The sequence below is a fragment of the Trichomycterus rosablanca genome, chromosome 6, assembly GCF_030014385.1.
Source record: "Trichomycterus rosablanca isolate fTriRos1 chromosome 6, fTriRos1.hap1, whole genome shotgun sequence".
NCBI classification, from domain to species: domain Eukaryota; kingdom Metazoa; phylum Chordata; class Actinopteri; order Siluriformes; family Trichomycteridae; genus Trichomycterus; species Trichomycterus rosablanca.
This window is the reverse complement of record NC_085993.1, coordinates 8,043,048-8,050,057: the sequence shown is the minus strand read 5'-3', so window position 1 is coordinate 8,050,057 and position 7,010 is coordinate 8,043,048. Positions and strand designations below refer to the sequence as shown.

The 7,010-nt window shown below is 38.9% G+C and overlaps 1 long non-coding RNA gene across 1 annotated transcript; it reads left to right on the top strand.

Moving 5' to 3' along the window:
* The first annotated feature begins 2,730 nt into the window (after positions 1–2,730).
* On the top strand, positions 2,731–5,419 carry LOC134316241 (uncharacterized). Its single transcript, XR_010013065.1, has 3 exons — positions 2,731–2,818; positions 3,962–4,099; positions 4,476–5,419. It is a non-coding gene; the product is annotated as an uncharacterized LOC134316241 (long non-coding RNA).
* Positions 5,420–7,010: the final 1,591 nt, after the last annotated feature.

Sequence of the window (7,010 nt, the reverse complement as noted above, 5' to 3'; positions counted from 1 at the left end):
AAGGAAACTGCTGCTACCGTGGGAATTAGGAAGCGTTTGGTTATTATTTTCAGTAGTTTTTACTTTTAGTGTTAGTAACATAGTGTGTGCGCAGGTTATATTAGCATAACAACCTGTATATTACTCCTCTGTTTGAGTAGCGCAGTGGGCAGAGCGCATCGCTCATATCTTTCCGCCCTAGGTTCGAATCAAATATGGGGGCGCTGGGGTGGGCAGATTTTCTTACTGCCCCCCTAAGCTACATGTCAGTGTGAAGATGGATTATGTAAAAATGTTGTTTGCACTATTGAGAAAACATGTTACATGATGTTGTTTATGCATGTTGTTTTGCCTAAAATATGCTTCTGATTTATTACTATAAAGAAAGATAGTTATGTTAAACAACCTAAATAAAACATTTTGATAATGTTCCTATGACGGTGTAAAACCCGTTATATTTTTTATAGGTGCAACCAGGGCCGGCGCTAGGGGGGGGCTGAGGGGGGCATTGCCCCCCCAAATTGTGTCTTTGCCCCCCCAAGCACAATGCAAGCAACGGCTATTTTTAAAATGATCTCTGAACCAATCACAAAAATGCATTTTGTTTTACAGTGTGAAGATATTTCCTTGCTTATTCCTGATTGGCTCTTTGAGTCATATAAAAATCGGCACACTGCCCCAAACAGTTCAGTTCGGCAGTATATGTTCTGTTAGTGTGAGCGAGAGGCAGGTATACTGGTAAACACTTTTTTTTTACAGAATTAGTATTCTTTTGTTTTCTTTATATTTTAATTTCCCAATAATATAAATATTCTCACTCATTCCTATTTCCACGTTTGAATATTCTCAGTCTGTGTGTAGGTACATTTGTCAGCTTTGACTTAAATTTGTATTAAAGCCTTTCAAGAAATAGAGTTGTTCTACTAGTAATGGCAATTTAATTAAGGGGGCGTATTAAAATGAAATACAATTAGATAATCTTTTTTCTCCATTTACATAATCAACATGTATTTTTTAATCATTGGGTTTTAAGTTTAAGTTCGAAAACATGCATTTTTATTTCTTTACCTCATACATCACTTTAAGCCAGTATCAATAGCTTGGCTGTCATCATTCATGCACAAATCAAGCCTTGAATATATTTCTGGCTTCAAAAACATGACTATCAACATGCCCCCTCATTAGGTTTTACTGCCCCCCCCAAGCAAAGCAGTCCAGAACCGGGGCTGGGTGCAACCCTAACTGCTTACCCTCTCTACCACTCAGGTAAACACCCTCCAACCCATCCCCCACCCTATGCCTTCCACCAACCCGCCAGCCCAGTGTATCCGCTTGTTAAGTCGTGACGTGTCGACCTTATGAAACGTCACATCCGGGTCCAAGTTGGCTGAGACCCCTCGTATTTTCAATATACCACAGTGCTGTCGGAAAAAAACTACCCAACTGTCTTTCTACCGCTTTTCTTGCAATTAGATATCATGAAGTAATATTTTTGTTCATAATTTAATGTAAACTGTCAAATTGTATATTCATTACACGTGTTTCAAGCTGTTTTTAATTTACATGTAATATGTTCATATAATTTACATGTGATATCCTGGATTTTTTATTTTTATAAGCTATAAGCTTCAGAAAGAGTCAGAAAACTGACAAGAGTCAGAAATGTCAGTTTTCATGTAATGAATTAAAAATATGACCGCTTACCTCTTGATGAGTTGACATGAAATTAAATAATGACATGAACTAGTGTACTGCACATCTTGTCTATATATATATATATATATATAAAAGACCTTTTCTCGTCCAGATCGCTATTGAGAAGGACTAGAAGTTTATGACTCGTGTTTGTAAACCCAATTTCCAATGACAGCGACACAGAGTTCCATAAGTTTTCCACAAACATTATTTATTTTAACTTTCTTCTTAAATTGGCTTATCCATTAATCCAAGTTTCTTATAAAAACAAAATAAAAACTCAATATGTTCGCAATTGGCGTATAACAAACAACACTACGGTAAAAAAATCTATTGCTCCGCGTCCTCTTTCTTTCCGTAAATTTTATATATATTTTCCGTATATAGAGCCAATACAATTCTGCCCTCTTAAGGGCTAACCAAAGAGGACTAATGAATAACAGCATACATTGATTACCAGGAAAAATTATCAATAGTTAAAATACCAAGTCTCCACTTCAAATAAGTATTATTTAACCAAACAGGAAATATTTATGACAATAAACATAGAAAATTACAATTAGTGCAATATTGCTTTTACAATATATATAAAAAGGTTCAGAGGTTCAGCCTTATCTTATCTTATCTTATCATATCATATCATATCATAGTTGTTTGCGTTTGGACCCGGAAATGGTCCGAACGTCACGTGTGACGTCAGACTTAACAAGCCCAATCCTTATTTCCAGTTCTGAAAGTTGGCAACCCTAGGTAAAGCTGGTCTCTCTCCATGTTCAAAGTTATTTGTGAGGGCAAACTGACAGATGTTAATTATTTAAGCTTTAATTTACCCATTGAACGGGTCACCTTGGCCATCATCGCAACAATTGACCAGATTTATCAGCTGATGTTTATTTCCAGCCATGTGACTGTAGGATGACGAATTTAGCTTCATGTCCCAAATCACACGCAGTTTATTATGTAGTGCACTAGTTAGTGTGTGTAATTATTTCGAAAAAAAGCGAGTATGGTGTGATTTGGGACACAACCCGCCCTTTCTTCAGTCATATGAGGGACACATAAAAGTGGAAGCAAGCTTTAATGATCCATTACGGATGATTATCGGTACTGTATCTGCTCTTTTCTGGGTATCGGGGGTCCTGATGTGAGTGTTTTATATTTTATTTAAACTAATATATTTTGTTGGTGCCAACCTGAGCATGGTATGAAATTATTACGTCACAGTGATGGCGGAAGTAATTTACCTGTTTATTTCACTCTTTTGCATATACACCGATCATCCATAACTTTAAAACCACCTCCTTGTTTCTACACACATTGTCCATTTTATCAGCTTCACTTACCATATGGGAGCACTTTGTAGTTCTACAATTACTGACTGTAGTCCATCTGTTTCTCTGCATGCTTTGTTAGCCTGCATTCACCCTGTTCTTCAATGGTCAGGACTCTCCCAGGACCACTACAGAGCAGGTATTATTTAGGTGGTGGATCATTCTCAGCACTGCAGTGACACTGACATGGTGGTGGTGTGGTGTGTTAGTGTGTGTTGTGCTGGTCTGAGTGGATCAGACACAGCAGCGCTGCTGGAGTTTTTAAACACCTCACTGTCACTGCTGGACTGAGAATAGTCCACCAACCAAAAATATCCAGCCAACAGTGCCCCATGGGCAGCGTCCTGTGACCACTGATGAAGGTCTAGAAGATGACCAACTCAAACAGCAGCAATAGATGAGCGATCGTCTCTGACTTTACATCTACAAGGTGGATCAACTAGGTAGGAGTGTCTAATAGAGTGAACAGTGAGTGGACACGGTATTTAAAAACTCCAGCAGCGCTGCTGTGTCTGATCCACTCATACCAGCACAACACACACTAACACACCACCGCCATGTCAGTGTCACTGCAGTTTCTGAGAATGATCCAACACCTAAATAATACCTGCTCTGTGGTGGTCTGTGAGCAGTAGGTCTGTTTTCCTCTGACATCTTTTTTCAACAAGAAGTTTTTCCGCTTGTAGAACTGCCATCTACCGGATGTTTTTCAAGCCATTATGTGTAAACTCTAGAGACTTAGAATCAGAACAGCAAACTCAGAATAAACTATTTGGTATCAAACACCAAGCTACAATAAAAATCGTCTTTTTCCTTTTTTTCTCAATATACTCAGCACCCATGTGATTGAAGCTCTTAATCTGTGTCTCTATTAATTCATGCACTTCATTGCTGACACATGACTGTCTGATTAACTGAATGCTACCGTTTCTGTCTCCTCCGCTTTCTTCCTGCAGGATTGCATGGCTAGTTAAGTGCTTTAATGAACACCAGATGCCGGTGAGCAGCACAGTGATGCAGCTGGTAGAGATGGTGCCTCACTGAAACATACGTTTTGAGAACCTGAATTTCATCTTTGCTTCCAGTCGCTGTCTGTAAGAAGTTTATATTCTGTATTCTATCTGTTCTATCTGTGTTCATGTGGGCTGCCTTCAGTTACTCCTGTTTCCTTTCATCTGTGTGTGTGTTACCCTGCAATGGATAGGGACACAGTACTACTTGTGTTCCTGCCTCACCTCTATTGATTGTAAAAATTAATGAATGAATTGATCATCCCTAAATGACTTTTTAATGCACCCTAACAGTTTCCTGGAACTCTACTGAGAAATAAATACAATACGATTCTAGTAACATTAGAAATAAATTATTACATCATTAATAATTATCATGAAATAAAATATGACATCAGAGGCGTCTCTCATGTTCTGATTGATAATAATGTATCTGAATCTCACTGTGTGTTTAACTCAGGGAGCGGAGAGCTTGTGTGGACAGTGCTCGTCTACCCTCTGTTTTGGACGTCCCCTTTCTCAATGGTTTCTCCCACAATGAAGGCCCTGGTGGATGTCGTCTGGGTTGTTTGGAGTATAGGAGCCTCCATCTATGACTACTTCCACACCAGTGCCATAGAGGAGAGAATACACACTTTGGAGAGCACAATTACTGTACATGAATGTGTTATTGGTCTGCTGACCACCATACTGGTGGCACTGGTTACTTATGTATTGCTGAGAAAACACTGATGGAGGAGGAAATGTGACAAACTTCAACCATATGATTACATAAATGCTAATGGTATCCACTGAGCAGAAATATAGGCAAAATATGTGGACAGCTCTTCTAATTTTTGCATTTAATTGTTTTAGTCACACCCAGCACTAAAAGGGAGCATTAAATCAATTGTAAAAAAAAAAAGTACTTATATGCATCTATGTGGCAACAGTTTGGGAAAGGCCCTTTCCTCATCCAGCATGACTGTATGAGGTCCATAAAGACAGTTGGTTTGGTGTGGAGGAACTTCAGTGGCCTTAACAAAACCTTGACCTTAACATTATTAAACATCTTTGGGATGAATGGGAACATAAATTGCAAGCCAAGCCTTCATGTCCAACATCAGCGCCTGACCTCACATGTGCTATTTTAACTGAATGGCCCAGAGGAGTGAAGACGTATAGTGTAAATGTGACTGAGGAAACCACCTTGAACCCCAGCATCTGAGAATGTTTCTCTCTTTCCCTTACAGTCTCGTAATCACTCATCATTTTCTACATTTGAAGGCGTGACCTACACTTACAAAACAAGATTGTTATCAGGAGAAGGTTTCCGAAACTATGAGGATCCTAAATCCTCCTGTAGAACCTGTTATGACCATTATAAATTATACCAGGTAATAAATGTGAGATGTTTTTGTTTAATCACAGTGGCGAGTGGCGTTTTATTGCAGAAGGTTTAAATCCCAGTCCATAAGCTCTGACATCAGGTGTGATGACAAATGAGCAAACCAGTCACATTACCTGTTTAGTGAACTACCAGTGATGAGCAGCATAGTATAACAGACCCAGTGTTCATATTTAAGCAGAAATAATTACACCTTTTAAATCAATAATAGGTGAAGTAATCCATGTGGAAATCTGCTCAAGTAACAGTACTAAAGTGTCTCATATTTAAACATTAACATTAAAACCACCTCCTTGTTTCTACACTCACTGTCCATTTTATCAGCTCCACTTACCATATAGAAGCACTTTGTAGTTCTACAAATACTGACTGTAGTCCATCTGTTTCTCTGCATGCTTTTTTTTTTTTAGCTTCTTTCACCCTGTTCTTCAATGGTCAGGACCACCACAGAGCAGGTATTATTTAGGTGGTGGGTCATTCTCAGCACTACAGTGACATTGACATGGTGGTGGTGTGTTAGTGTGTGTTGTGCTGGTATGAGTGGATCAGACTAAGCAGCGCTCTATTAGACACTCCTACCTAGTTGGTCCACCTTGTAGATGTAAAGTCAGAGACGATCGCTCATCTATTGCTGCTGTTTCAGTTTGTCATCTTCTAGACTTTCATCAGTGGTCACAGGACGCTACCCATGGGGTGCTGTTGGCTGGATGTTTTTGATTGGTGGTCTATTTTCAGTCCAGCAGTGACAGTGAGGCATTTAAAAACTTCATCAGCATTTTTGTGTCTTATCCACTCATACCAGCACAACACACACTAACACACCACCACCATGTCAGTGTCACTGCAGTGCTGAGAATGATCCACCACCCAAATAATACCTGCTCTGTGGTGGTCCTGTGGGGGTCCTGACCATTGAAGAACAGGATGAAAGCAGGCTAAAAATGTATGTAGAGAAATAGATGGACTACAGTCAGTAATTGTAGAACTACAAAGTGCTTCTATATGGTAAGTGGAGCTGATAAAATGGACAGTGAGTGTAGAAACAAGGAGGTGGTTTTAATGTTATGGCTGATCAGTGTATAAGGCAAAACCTGCTTGCCGTGTGAAGAGTTTTGTTTAACCTGTTCATACTGTTCCTCCTTTCTGAAACTAAAACATTTTTTTACACAATGCAAGACACCACCTCCAGGCACAGCCCAGCTTGTTCACCATTTATTCTGAAATGAAACTTTAGGAAAGTCAGAACTGAACAGAGCAGCAAGAAGAAGATCAGCACCAGGTCAGAACCTCTTTTATTATTCTGTATTAAAGATTATTTCTAATATAAACATATTTTAAATACATTCTTATTGTTCAGGTGTCAGTGTTACTGCCACCCACAGCTTTAACTTCAACAGCCAACGTATGTTACTTTTTTATAAATGCTAATTTTAAGAAGATTCATTAGAAAAACTGGGTACCTGTGCAGGGTATGTGCCAGCTCTTTGTATGTTTGTGAGAATAAGAAAGGTAAGAGTAGGTTGTTTTGTTGTTATAGAGATAAGTGTACAAAGACGAGTATTGACGTGGTTCTTCTATTGTTTACTTACAATACCACTTACAAACACC